The sequence below is a fragment of the Delphinus delphis genome, chromosome 10, assembly GCF_949987515.2.
Source record: "Delphinus delphis chromosome 10, mDelDel1.2, whole genome shotgun sequence".
NCBI classification, from domain to species: domain Eukaryota; kingdom Metazoa; phylum Chordata; class Mammalia; order Artiodactyla; family Delphinidae; genus Delphinus; species Delphinus delphis.
The window spans coordinates 59,625,144-59,640,019 of NC_082692.2; the positions used below are offsets into that span (position 1 = coordinate 59,625,144).

A 14,876-nucleotide genomic window follows, 5' to 3' on the forward strand; every position below is an offset into this window, starting at 1 on the left:
TTGGTACCTTCCAACAGTTATTTTTATTTTTTTTCCAGAGTTTATAATTTTTTCTTCCATTTTTATTGAGATATAACGGACATACATACTGTATAAGATATACAGCATGATTTGATTTACATACATCATGAAGCAATTATCACAGTATATTTAGCAAACACCCATCATCTCATATATAGATACAAAATTAATAGAAAAAAATTGTTTCTGGTGATGAGAACTTAGGATTTACTCTCTTAACAGCTTCCATATATAACATAAAGCAATGTTAATTACCATGTTGTACATTACATCCCTAGTACTTATCTATCTTATAATTGGAAGTCTGTACCTTTTGACTGCCTTCATCCAATTTCCCCCTTTAAAATTGTGTTTTACTAAAAAGATCTCCAAGCTTGCTTGTAGAGCCCTTTAAACTGGCAAACAGATCCTTCCAAAGGCTCTAACCTGGAACTTTAAAAAACACAGGTTACCAGGTTCCATCCCCACGATTTTCTATCAGTAGGGCTGGGATAGAACCTTGGCACTGTATTATTTTTTTAAGTGCCATACATGTTGCTGATGCTGCTACCCTCAGAGCAAAGGGCTACAGCTGTAGACAAACTATATGACTCAACTCTATATATAACATTAGTCAGTAACCCAAGCTAAAAAACCCAAAACATAAACCTGACTCCACAGAGTAACCCTAACATCAGCTCCTTGCAAAGCATCTATTCATTAAGACAGCACATATTCTAACTTAATCTTTAGCAACCTTCTGCCCCACACGACGCATATCAAGTTTACGGCACTCTCCCAAGCAGAAGGACATCTTGCTGCTTTTGACAGCCTTACCATAGCAGTAGGTCTCCTAATTATGAGGCTCTCTTAAATTTAGGAAGAGTAGTAGAATATTATAGAAAGTAGGGTAAGCTAGGAAACTTTTATTTTCAAAATGTGACTCCATTACCTCAAAACAAAGAACTTCAAGGAACTCTAAATCTCTGTTCTATTGTGAGTCCAAAAATACACCAATAAATAAGTCATAACCTGGAGCTATATAAGAATGCCCAATTGGTATATTATCTTCTCAGTTTACCAAATTGTGATTTAATCAAGAGATTTTCTGTTCCACAAGAAATCGCTCCCACAATTCTTTCATTTATTCCATAGTTCCAGGATATAGCAATACCAATAGCATAAATGCAATGTAAAGATTTCATATATTCAAATTTTGTTATGCAACTGCTACATACCAAGAAGAGTAATAGATTCTGGGGACACAGTGGTGATATAAAATAGATGTGGTCTTTGCATTCTTGATAGACAGACAACAACTGAATAAACAATTACAAAGAGTGATAAGTGTATAACTAAGTAACAAGTGGGAGAATGGAGTGGAAATGACACTAGGACAAGTGCAAGGCCCTACTCAGAGTGGCCACAGGCTTCTGTGGTAACCTTCAAGGGTACCTTTAAGCTGTGAGGATAACTTTCAAGCTGAAACCTGAAGAAAGATGCAGAAGAGCCAGCATGTAAGGAGCAGAGCAGGAACATTCCAGAAACAAGAAAACATGTGCAGAAGCCCACAGTCATCAGGACCCCATCATCTTTTAAGACCACGGTGGTTCGATTAAAGTGGGAAAGTGTGATTAAAATGAGATGAGACTGAAAATAGCCAGATCATGTAGGGCTCTACAGCCTTTGTTAAAAAATGTATTTTTTACTCTAAGTGCCACTGGAAGTCCATAAAAGGTTACAAGCAGGTGAATAACAAGATCATATTTGAGTCTTTCAAAACTGGCTTTGGCTATAATGAAAAAAAACTGAAAGGGGAACAGAAAAAAGGGAAACCAGTAAAGCAACTATAGCAATGTCCACGTAACAGACGGTGGTGGCTTAGGCTAGGGTAACAGCACTAGGAACAAAAAGTAGCTAGCTTAGAGAAATACTTTGGAGATAGAAAAGAGTCTCTGGTTGATGAACTGATTGCAGTAGATGAGAGAAATTAATGTAGATGAGAGGAATTAAAGATGACTACTAGGTGTTTGGCTTGAGCAATTAGGTTGTGATACTTACTGAGTTTGGTGCAATGTAAGAAAGGAGAACGTTTCTAGAACTGCGCTGTCCAATACAGTAGCCGTTAGTCACACATGACTATTTACATTTAAATTTTATTAAAATTTAGCTCATCAGTGACATTCCAAGTGCTCAAGAGCCACATGTAGCTCGTGGTGACCGTATCAGACCACACATATGTAGAACACTTCCACCATCACAGAAAGTTCTACTGGACACTGCGGTTCCAGAGGGAAGTTAAAAAAAAAAAAAAAATGCACCAAATGCTGAGTGATCCAGCAAGACTAAAGGTAAAAAGTATCTCTTTGACTGGTCAGCATGGAGGTCCAACAGTGAGTTCAGCAAGAGCACATTCACTGAAATAATGAAAGCAGAACACACACTGGAATAGGAGATGAAAAATGAAGACCATATCCATAGGATATCTCTTTCAGACTATGAAAGGGAGCAGAGAAATTAAAGGGGCATTAGCTGGAAAAAAACAAAGGTCGTCCAATTCCAGAATATTCACCCATTCAACAAGTATTTATTAGCACCTACAACTTCCAGATGCTGTTCTGAGTACCAGGCATACAAATCAGAAAAAGACAGTGATGGGGGAAAGAACAAGCGAGTAAACAAATGTTACTTCAGAGTATGATTAAGTGCCACAAACTAAATAAAAGAATATAATAAAGTGAAAATGAGTGAAGAGGGAAGAACTCAATCTGACATGAGCCATAAATGACAGGAAGGAACCACCTCTGCAAAGATGGAATATATTTGTATGCTATTGGGAAAGATCCAAAATGAGGTGAAAAGATTTAAAAGTCATTCACTCCACACATATTCACTGATCATCTAGTTATGTACTATTATTCTAGGTACTGGGAAGAAAACAGTAAGGAAATAGACAATAATCCCTGTCTTCCTAGAGCTTATGTTCTAGGAGGCTAAGAAAAAGGGGGTAAAAAGGTAAAATATCTATCATGTTAGACAGTGATGAGGCCTAAGGAAAAACATAAAGCGAGATAGGAGATAGGAAGTTGGGGAAGAACTGCACTTTTACTGAGTTTGCAGAGCCTATTGTTTCTAACTCAAAAGCATTCCTCCAATCTAGCTACTCTGTGCCTACTGCTACTACCCTAACCTAAGCCACCACCATCTGTCACCTGGATGATTGCCGTAGTTATTTTACTGGTTTCCTCTCTTTCTTTCTTATCTCCTTTCAGTTTTATTTCTATGAAGAGTGAGAGGAGGAAAGGAGTAGGTGATAAAGAGAGTAGTCCAAACACATAGGAGTTAGTGCTTTTACAGAATGAGACGGTTAGGCCCCTGGAGGTTTTCAAACAGAGAAGTTATATGATCTATTGCTTTAAAAGGATTATTCTGGCCACTGTGTTGAGAATACGTTTAAGGGGAACAAAGGTGTAAGCAGGAAGACCAGTTAGAAGACCTGTGCAGTAATCCAGGCAAAAGATTAGGACAGCAAGGCTATGAAATGGCATGGTAAGAAATGCCTAGATTTTGGACATATTTTAGAAGGAGAGCAGACACAATTCTCAGACAGGGTTTGGATATGGGGTGCGATAAAGACAGTCAAGAACAGCAAGGTTTTAAGTGTGAGTAACTGGAAAGACAGAGTTCCATTTAGAACAGACTAAGAGAAGCAGCTTTAAGAGAAATTGGGAGCTCAGTTTTAGATATTACATTTGAGAATGCTTCTGAGACATCCAAAATGTTGGGGGAAAAGTTGGCTATCAGGATCTATAGTTCAGGGGAGAAATCCAGGCTAGGGATATAAATCTGGAAGCCATGAGCAAATAGATTAAATACCATGTTTAAAGCTATGAGACTGGAGTGTATTTACACAATGAAAAAGGAGAGGTCCAAGGACTAAATTTTCAGCCACTACAACATAGAGGTCAGAGATGACAGAAAAAGCAAGGAAGACTAAGGAGGAACCACCAGTGAGGTAGAAATAAAACCTGCTAGCAGATGCGGTGGCCTAGAAGCCAAGGGAAACTTGTGTCTCAAGCAACTGTACCAAATGCTACTGAGAGGTTAAGTGAGATGAGGACTAGAGATTTATAAAATGGTGGTCACTGGTAGGGGCTGAAAAGAAAAGGGGAGAGAGTGTATCCAAGCAATTGTTTCAAAGTGTCTTGTTCGAAAAAGAAGCAGACTGGGTGGATGAAAGGGGAAACAGGAAGAAAAGATTTTTTTGTTTTAAATGGGACAAATAATATCATGTCTGTATGCTCATAGAAGGAAAAACCAATGATGCAAGAGAAGGAGAATGACAGGGTCGTATTCTTGAGATCAAGAGGGAACGGGATCTAGTATAGAAATGAGCTGGTTGTCCTTATCTCTGAACACTACAGTTTGTCCATGATGACAGAGGAGAAGGTAAAGGGCACAGTCACAGATGTGGAAGCATACAGGAATTCTTCCAATTATTCAATATGCTTTGTGAAATAGAAAGCAAGGGAAATAGATGAAAGCAAGGATGGGGGAGTGGGTTTGGGGAGGTTTGAGGAGAGAGGAAAAAGATACAGTCATAAAGAGGGGTGAACTAAGAGACCAAGGACCACTGGACATGAAATCAGAGAGGGACAAGGTTGTTGAGAGTGTATATAAGGAAGTGATTATGATTCAACATGAAATTTCAGTTGGGTAGAAGTGAGGGTGAGGGATACTGAAAAGCTTAGAAAGACAGTGTAAGTTTCAGTGGGGCTGAAAGGCTGTTTGAATTGAAGTACTGGGGTGGCTGAATCAGATGGAAAAATAAGATCACTGGAGGAGAGGACATCAAGGAACTAAGAGGTCAGAACAGCGGAAGCATCCTCTACATCAGTGTTACTCAAAGTACCAGACCACGACACCCTAAGGAGCTTGTGCCAGATTATATAAACCAACATACTGCTTCCTTCATCAAAAAAGTTTTGGTACCAAAAAAAGCCAGCTGAACTAAACACTGAACTTAGCAACACAGGTGAGTTACATTTTGGCACAAACTCCTTACTGCAATTCATACTGGTAACAAACAGTTCACAGACCAGGTGACATTTTGAGCAGCACTGCTCCACATGGATATTGATATCACCAAGAACCAAGAATTATGACAGAAATAAAGACGACAGTGAGCCAGGAGATAATGGTATTCAAGGAAGTAGGGGAATGACCCAGGAAAGTTGGGAGATGACTGAAATGAGGAGGGGTAGTGGGTGGTATAATTTGATGGCATGAGAGTCAAAGCTTAAAGTTTTGGAAAAGAATGGTCAAGAAGTGATAATGAGGAACAAAGAAGACATCTACTCTACCTCTTCATTCACCAATAAAAGGTGTGCAAGAAGAGGAAACATCTACCACTTCAGAGAGTTTCAAGGTCAGTAGCATTATCAGCGGAGAGGCTAGGTTACAGCTGGAGCAAGAAAGAGAAGGAAACATTCCCAGAACAGATAGACAATAAAAAGGATTTGCTAAGGACTAAGAGTTCCAGAAGGCACAATGAATGGACTTCAGGAGATGATAATATGTGGGAGATGGAGACCAAAAACAGCAATGGGATTCAAATGTGGAGGGATACGGGTAATACATACAGAAGAGTGAGGCATAACTAAAGAAACAAAGTCCTACATAAGGCATGTGTTAGGACTGACCTCTGACCAGAATATAATGCTTACTCCTTTATAAAGATGGACCCTCCATCCATGCAGATTGATGATAAGAAGGTGAAGGAGTTCCTACTTATTTAGCTTCTGATGGGGAAAAGGGGACTAGTATGACGAGCAAAGAGATGGTTAAACAGTCTTCTGTCTTAGCACTTTCTAGAGAAATGTAATACGATCTGGGGTGTAACGGCAATAAGGAGAAACCTAAGGCTCTTTGGCATATAGTCAGGGCATTCTTCAAGCATGATTCAAGAATGTAAGTATTCTTACAAAAAAGATCCAGTTTTAGTATTTTAACTATCATTACTTTGTCTTATGAGTGACTCCCAGATTTCTAATCTGTTAAACTTTCTAGCCTCTTTTCATTCTATGGGGAACAGACTGGCTGGCACTCTGACTCGGACCTAGGAAAAATGACAGCAGAATTAAGGCAGGAAACGGTGACCTATAGAGGACAACTATCAGATATGAGTTTCACCTTGTAAATGGATCACAGAGGACATTCATAAGTACAAGTTACAACGATATAAACCTCACTCATATCTCATATGGCTTTTCCAAGAGAAGATATCAAATTAAAAAAAATAAAATAATTTAAAAACTAAACAAACTTTAGGTAAAACAACTTTAAGCAAAGCACCAGAAAGACTAATAAGAATCTATCTAAAGAGTACCATGTCAGCATACTATGTTTCCTATATAACATTTATGTAGTGTCTACTTTTGTATCTAAATGAACTGTTGGGTATAAAGTAATGTTTGACATTGCTACATTCTTTCAGTTGCTCAGGAAAGATTTGAAGTGTCTACCTCAGCACTTTCTACACAATAGAATGGAACTCCACTTAGAAACCTCCATAGTTAGTTGGATTGAAAAATATTTCCAAGAAACCCTTGTTCCTCCCTTACACATGGGTCATTCATCTGATATACAGAAGACTTCAAAGACAGACTCACTCCCTACACCCTTACCCCCAAACCACTTAATTATACTATAAAGTAGGGGGGCAGCTTTTACAACCCCCTCCCTGAGAAGCAAATTACAATCATTAAGATCATCTTCAAAATGCATTCCCGAGAAAGTCTGCAGTAAATCTAACTTCTCACAATTTTATATGGATAATGTACAATAGTGTGTGTACATAAATATCACAATTATTTCAGCTATCATAAAACCCTGTTAATAAAAGAAACTTATTAACTAACCCTTTAACATGTGCACATCTTTTCGTTCCAAGTCAGATCAGCTACCAGCATTTAAGATAAGATTTATCACAGCTATCCTTTGTATGCCATGAGGACTGATGAACTTCAAAGAACTGAAACAGGTTAAAAATATCTCCCTCACCCTCAATTTTTTAACTAATTGTTTAACACACCTGTTACATCAGTTAAAAGGAAAATATCAGTCCAGCAACATGTAAGTTATGAAATCACAAGTAAAACCATGGGAATATTAGTGAAGAAATTAATAGATGGAAAGAAACGGGAGCAAAATGGCACTGCATGAAGCAGTTTCAAACCAGCATCATCCAGCTATTCATACTTTTCAAACTGTTTTTTGGGGCGGGGGGGTTGCGGGGGAGGCCTTTTCAACAAGTTCAAAAGAAATCAGGGGCAGGAAATTTCTGGACTATTACAAGAGAAACTTTACAGTGGCTCTGTAAAGTCATATGGGGATTGCGGAACAGGCCAAGGGGTGAACACCTTGGGATGAATGTTTTGTGAAAAGTCCACTGATCAGTTTGGCTTGCATTCTATACCATATCATATAAAAACAATTGCAGTCTACAGCACTATTTTCAGATTTTTTTTAAAACCAATGTTGGCCTATGTTTTGCGTTTTCAGCCCAGACATAGTCTGCCATTTAAACATGTAGTCAGAAAACTAAATACCTAACTTTCCAAACTCTGGAAATGAAAAACCTTGCCCTAGCAGCAAAAGATTTAACCAATATCTACTTAATTGCCTGCATAAATTTATTCTGACCAAATAGCAGTAAGCCATTAATTTAAATAAAACTAATATTCAATTAATTTTTCATTACCTAAACTTTGCTTTTCAGTTTTAAATCTAGTCTGATAATAGTTTATCACAGAAATGCAGACTTTGGCTGAAAACCAGGACATGAGTTAACGCCATCAATAAAATTTCAAGCTGACATGATTGTGTACACACAGCCAGAATTTGCCCAGCATTTTAGGTACCTTCAAATATTAAGTTTTGAGACCTCATTTAAGAAAACATTTTAAAAAACTATACTTAAGATGATCAAGTAATAAACACGTTATTTCTCCTCCTTTTCCTTGACCCAACCCATCTTAATTCCTAAACTTATAAGTGTACGTTTCCCAGATTTCACAAAGTTAGTAATATGAACCTGTTTTAAGTTCCTAATCTATAATCAATTGATACAAGGCATTTTTCAAGTGCCACATATGAACCTAATAGTTTGACAAATCTTACTTCCTAAGTTATACATATATATACTTATGTATACATAGATACAGATGCATACACACCCGGAGAATCGTATTACCTTCAATCATTTAGTAGAATCATCATTATAAAAAAACTATACTCTAAATGGACTACTGCAGATGTCACAAACTGGCAGATCCTGCCAACAGGTGTATTTAATTTGTGTTACAGTGTCTCAAAACACGAATTTCATTCACCAATGTGTGCAAATCATGGGATGCACATTAATCCAGATTTCCTGCTTCTCTTAGGGGAAAAAAAATTCAGATGATGTGGAAACATGAACTACTTTCCCACACAATGGCTGGAGCTGAAGACTGGCTTAGATAGGACATGTGTTCCCCAATTTGTCGTAGTTCACAGGGTCCCAGTTAGTCCATACCTGCCTGGCCCTGGAGACACTGAGTAGTTATTCCCACTGTGATGCAACATCAATCCTATATGGTTTGTGACAGCAATCTTACTTTAGTCACTTATCTTGAATGTCAAATTGTTGCATGCTATATAAATGAAGACAAGCAGCCTATTTCAAGAGATAAATTAGGTCCTCAACAGGCAGAATTTTTTTTTTTAAGTAAGATGTACATAGTTTTCAGGAGAACTTTCAAATCTACTCTCATCTCATAAAAATCTTGGAAAACTGGAATAGAAGCTATTTGACCTACAGACAGTAAATGATGCAAATACTAGTTATGGACTTAGACATTACTTATTCCACACATGATGCTTTATGAGGGATCACAACCCATTCTGAAATAACCATTTATATAAAACAGCTGAGGCAATCTTGCCTCATGTTTTTAAAAAGGTATAACAGGGACTTCCCTGGTGGCGCAGTGGTTAAGAATCCGCCTGCTAATGCAGGGGACACAGGTTCAAGCCCTGTTCCAGGAAGATCCCACATGCCGCAGAGCAACTAAGCCCGTGTGCCACAACTACTGAGCCTGCGCTCTAGGGCCCGTGAGCCACAACTACTGAGCCCGCGAGCCAAAACTACTGAGCCCGCACGCCTAGAACCCATGCTCTGCAACAAGAGAAGCCACCACAATGAGAAGCCCGCGCACCCAAAGAAGAGTAGACCCCGCTCGCCACAACTAGAGAAAGCCCACACGCAGAAATGAAGACCCAACAAAGCCAAAAATAAATAAGTTAAATAATTTTTTGAAATCTATTAAAAAGAAGTATAACAATACATTTCTTAAATAGTCAAAAATCATTATCAATGTTTCCACAAAAATATACTAAATTCCAAGAGCAAAATAGAGCAGTAAGTGATAATAGTCATTTTCCCTCCCTACTCAATCAACTTTTAAATTTCATTTCAAGCACCTATTTATGGAAAATATACAAAGTTAAAATTTTTTTTTCTAAACTGAGAATTTTCCATAAAATGACCATTTGACTTCTAAAAGCTATTTTTTTTTTAATGTTTGCTTTTATTTATTTTTGGCTCACTGGGTCTTCGTTGCTGCGCGCAGGCTTTCTCTATTTGCAGCGAGCGGGGGCTACTCTTAATTGCAGTGCACGGGTTTCTCAATGCGGTGGCTTCTCTTGTTGCAGAGCACGGGTTCTAGGGCATGCAGGCTCAGTAGTTGTGGCTCGCGGGCTCTAGAGCGCAGGCTCACTAGTTGTGGCATACGGCCTTAACTGTTCTGCGGCATGTGGGATCTTCCTGGACCAGGGCTTGAACCCGTGTCCCCTGCATCAGCAGGCGGATTCTTAACCACTGTGCCACCATGGAAGTCCCTAAAAGCTATTTTTAAATGGGCTTTCTTCCTGTTACTAATCAGAATCTGATTTAAAACAAGTATTTTCATAAAATAATGATACTAATAGAAACAGCAAGAACTTTTAACATAGGAGTGTGGAGAAAGGTTTTTACTGAAAATTTTAAAGGTCAAAATACTGGTATTGTGCATCACAGCACTTTACAAATGTATATGCTACACAAATGCCTATAGTCACTAGGCATTGTGCTCTTGAGTTCACGTAAGTTGACTCAACTAGCTTTGTTGATATCCAGTTCTTAACACAGACATAATATTCCTTGAAAATAAAACCAAGTTGAAGACTTACTCATGTTCTACTGTATAAGAGATTTTAGACAAATTGACAATTCACTTCTTTGTTAACTTCTTCTGAGAATTTTAGTTTCTGTAATTCATTAATATGGTAGACATGAGGATCATTTACCCCAAAATTATACTGAGTTTTTGGTTTATAATTATGATATATTTAAGCAGAACTTCCTATTTTAAGTAACAAATAAAATTTAACCCCAAACTTAACTTTGACCTTTCTCCTGCAAATAATGGTTGAGATGACATGTTCTCAAGACAATCTTTTAATTAGCAGTAATAATATAAATAAGCTATTCTAGAATTCAAAAGGTTCCCTGACTGATGCTTTCCCATCAAAACCGTTTGTAAATATATTCCACGCAAACTTGATGGGGAAAAAAATACCACTGGCATTATATCCACTGGAGGGCACTCAATGTGACCGCAGCATGCAATAACATGCCCTAACTCTATTCTCACTCAACTGCATCAAGTTTGAGGGAGACTTTGGGGATAGGGAATCTCTCTTAAAAGAAGAGATGCCCACAATTAACAAACTTACAAAGATAGTTAAACTCTAAAAAGGGTTCCTAATGTGATTGACTTTGTCTATTAAGAGCTGCTTTTTCCTTAGGGAGAAAGCAGATTAAATACATACTTCAAGGATACAGGCAGGGTTCAGGCCTCAACAGAAGTATCTAGATTTCAAACCTGGTCAAGCTCAGACTTGCGTAAAACACAAAAACAGCATTCTTAAGTAAACAGAGGAAATAAAGAACTTTCTCCAGAGTTTAAGTGATGAAAAACTACACAAGTTAACTCCTACTCATTTGCAAGCAATACAAATCATATATTTTCCTTTCATGAAACTTAAGTACTTATTTTAGCCTATTACTCTATCACACCACAATCAGAAAAGTATTACATAAACAATAGTCTGTTAAAGAATGAGAACTGATTCTGCAACTCAGTATCCTCTCAATGAGGGTACAAGAGGCAACAGCTACATGCTCTGGACTAATCAGCAAACAGTAGCTCCTAGTCTATGTTTTACTATTTACTTTTATGGTATAAAAATGTTTTTAGTCAAGGTGTTTCAACTAAAGATACCATATTCGCAACAAAGAGAGAGCTACAAGAATACAACTAAGTTAACACAACTAATGTTTTCACAACCAATGTCACAAGTCAACATGTAGCACGAAAGAGTTGCCAATACTTTTTATTAGAAGTTTGTCCTGCTCTAAATGCATTCATCCCTTCTGCCCTGGGTTGGCAATCAAGCACGCTTCCAAACCAAGCTCAAAGTACAAACTTAAAATTTACCACCTCCTCCTCTACAATTATTATCAGCAACTAGTAAACCATAAAAGAGAAATAAAAGCTTATTATAACTGGACAGATGTATATTGTTTCATTTCAATAACACAAAAGTTTCATTTGGCTGAAGATACTACATATACTCCATTTCTGTGGTTTTAAGCTCACTGCTACTTATAACTATAAAAGACTGAGATTCAAACTTTTGAATTCTCCATGTTCCTAGTTTCAACAATACTTACGCTCCTCTTTCCACCCCTCCCAACAATAAAAAAGGATATCTGCAGATAAAGTTTTCCTAAGAACCAAATCTCAAAACACCCTTAGAGAAATTTGCCTACTTCATATTTTCCCTTTCCCATTTGGGGAGGTGGAGGAGGGAAGTGTCTATGAAAACAAAAATACACTTCATTTATATGTATAATTTTTATTCTCTTCATCACTAGTAACAGTAGGAAGCTCAATTCAGTTTCAGTTTTAATATGGGAATCTACATTTTTCTACATAATTACCTTGGTAAAGTAAATAGACAACATTTCAAAAGAAAGAAAATTATTGAACACTTACTGACACTTGAACACTGCTAAATGTTTTTTTTTTTTTTTAACCACTTTTTTTTTTTTAAATTGGTTTTTCCTGAAAGTGATTTTAAATGACTGCTCTAGCCTCTGGGAGAATCTCAGGCCTAGAACTCCACAAGGGCTCTAAGTTACATACTATACTAAACTTTCTAGTGCAGTTTTTTAATTTCCCCCTCAAGGACTTCAGACTTGAATAGTCTCAGCATTCCTTTAATCCTATAGAATAGTCTTCTGGAAGTTTTTCAAGCTACTGTTGCAATCACTTTAGGGCCTTGTACATGGCCTTCAGAACAAAGACCAGGTCAAAGTAATGAATACTGGGCACAACTTAATCAAATTTTGTGAAAGGATATTCTCAAACCTTAATGGTACTTTTTTTTTTTAACCCAGATATTTGTGGGTTTAAATGTAAAAGTAAAATAAATGTAGCAGCCGCCTTAGTTCACACCGGGGGCGGGGGGGCGGTGAGCCTCCCAAGTAGAAGTTTACGTCACTAATTTAAGCAGATACTAAACAGCAGCATTATATAAATAACATTTCAAGCTATGTCCACTATTTCTTAGGACGAAGACAAGTTAACAGGAAGATAGCTAAAGGTACTTAATGTACACCAAGGGACAATAATGAAATGGCTTCCCAAGTTCCAGACAAAATACTTTATAACTTAGCGATCTAAAAAACAGCAGCCCAGACTTTATCAAAGGCTAGCCGTCTCTTCAAGTTGCTGTCTAGTCTAAGCCACCACTATTCACGACACAAAGCTCTCGTTTCACTAAAACCACTCCTCGATTTCCTTCTGCCGACCTCTGCATACCAGCAGGCCAGTCTCCCTTCATTCACCACTCACAAACTCGGGGGGGAGGGGAGACCACAGATGTCTGGAAGATACAAAGTAGGAGACAATACTCCCTCCAACAGGGAACAGAAAACGAAGGAAACAACTACATCCGACTGCCAAAGCTTTCAAGTTTAGCGGATTCAGAAGCGGGCTGTAAGAACTGAACTTCGAAAGTCTCTGTTCCAAGTCCTCTCCCCAGACAAAACACGGAACGAAGTTGCAACGCTTGAATTTCCTTCGGGCAATTTCGTAGCGAGGGTAAAATTCAACCCGCTGGAAAGTGTTCTCAAAATCAAGTTTAGCTGCCATGAAACTATCTGAATAAAGAATTTCCACGAACAAAATTTTCGAAGCAGTCAGAGGCTGAATCCCATGGGTCACTTGATAAGAGCCAGTAAGCCAGTCGCCCTCGCCCTTATTTTTCCCAGGACCTCCCTTGCACGCCGCTTTCACCCACCTGCACCGTACAAGAAAATGTACGTGCAAGATATGGATTTTTATCTGTGCAAACCCTCCTGGCGCATCGCACCGTCTGCAATAATAGTTTGGATCCTCTAAGGTTTAAAGTTGCTTCGATTTAAACAAGCGCACTCACACCGGCAGGGCATTAAAAAAAAAAAAATACTAACGATCCTCCTAGCAATCCGTCCTTAAGCACGAAAGGGGGAACCTGGAGATGGGACCTCGGGTGGCGTCCCAGGCCCAGCGCCCGCACCCCAACTGCCCGCCGAGGCCGGGAAGGCGGAGTCCCCCGTCCCCACCCCGCCCCCCACCCCGGCGCATCCCGAGGCGCAGGGTCCCTCCCCCAAACTCAGCCACGGCCGGAGCCCCGGACAGAAACCACAGCACTCCCCCCCACACCCCGCCGGCCATCCGAGCTCCAGGACGCGCCCTCGCGGCGCCCCCTCCCCGAAAGCGGTGCCCCCCGGGCCCCCTAGGAGCGGCGCGACCGGAACCGGGCCAGGCCGCCGCCCTCCACCCCCCGAGCGCGGCCCGCCTCCGCCGCCTCTCCGGCGTCCCCAGTCCGCAACCCCCGCTCCCCACCCGGGGCCTCTGGGCTGCGCTGGGCCCGGTTCCCAGCCGCCGCCGGGACCGCGCGCCCGCGACGAAGTTTGGCTCCGAAGCGGGAGTGGGAGCAGCCCCAGAAGGGTAAGGAAAGGAGCGCCCAAGCACCTCAGGGGGAACAGGCTCCTCCCGCCGCAGTAGTCCGACCGTCCTCGGCCTGCAGTGGCGGCTCGACGAGGAACGGAGCTGCTCCTCGGACCTTCCTCGGTCTCCGCCTCCCCTCGCTCTCCGCTCCCGGGGCCGGCCTAACGCGGCTGCCACAGACCGAGAGGCTTAAAATGGCGCCGCACAAGGAGCTCTTATAAGTCGCGCAAGAGCCTCTGTATCCTGCCGCCAGCGGCGCAGCGCGAAGCGTTCCGCCGCGCGAGGACAAGGGGCGGGGCGCGGGGGGGCGGTGGAAAGTAGTCCCCGCTCTGCGGAGCAGCCCGCCGCCGTCTGCCCGCCCGGGGCAGGGGCGGGGCGCACGCGTCCTCTCCGGACGCTGTCCCGGGTAGAGGCCGGCGGCTGCCCCGCCGTGCGGAACGGGAGAGCGGCCTGCTAAGGCGCCGTGGTCCGAGTCAGGGAGGCCGGGGGCCCCCCGCGAGCCGGGGTAGGCTGGGGAGAGGACGAACGCTGGTACTCTCCACTGTCCCGAGCCCGACGTCCCGCCTCGCGCGTGCCCCGGGCCGTGAGAGCGGACGCGGGGCTGGCCGCGCGCTGCCCGCTGCTCGCGGGAGGCGGCATCGGGACCCAGGCCCTCTGGGGCCGAGCGGGCCAGGAGGCACAGGTCCCGGGAGGGCGGAAGTTTGGGACCGGGGCCGCGCCGGCGGCGCGGGG

At 41.2% G+C, this 14,876-nt stretch overlaps 1 protein-coding gene across 2 annotated transcripts in view; it reads right to left on the minus strand.

Moving 5' to 3' along the window:
- The window catches only part of CTNNB1 (catenin beta 1), a 41,977-nt gene extending 27,623 nt beyond the window's left edge, over positions 1-14,354 (minus strand). Inside the window, exon 1 of one of the 2 annotated variants that reach the window (XM_060022294.1) lies at positions 14,169-14,354. The gene's annotated coding sequence lies outside the window, so the exon portion shown is untranslated. The remainder of the gene's footprint in view (positions 1-14,168) is intronic. The other variant, XM_060022292.1, reaches the window with a different exon arrangement.
- Positions 14,355-14,876: the final 522 nt, after the last annotated feature.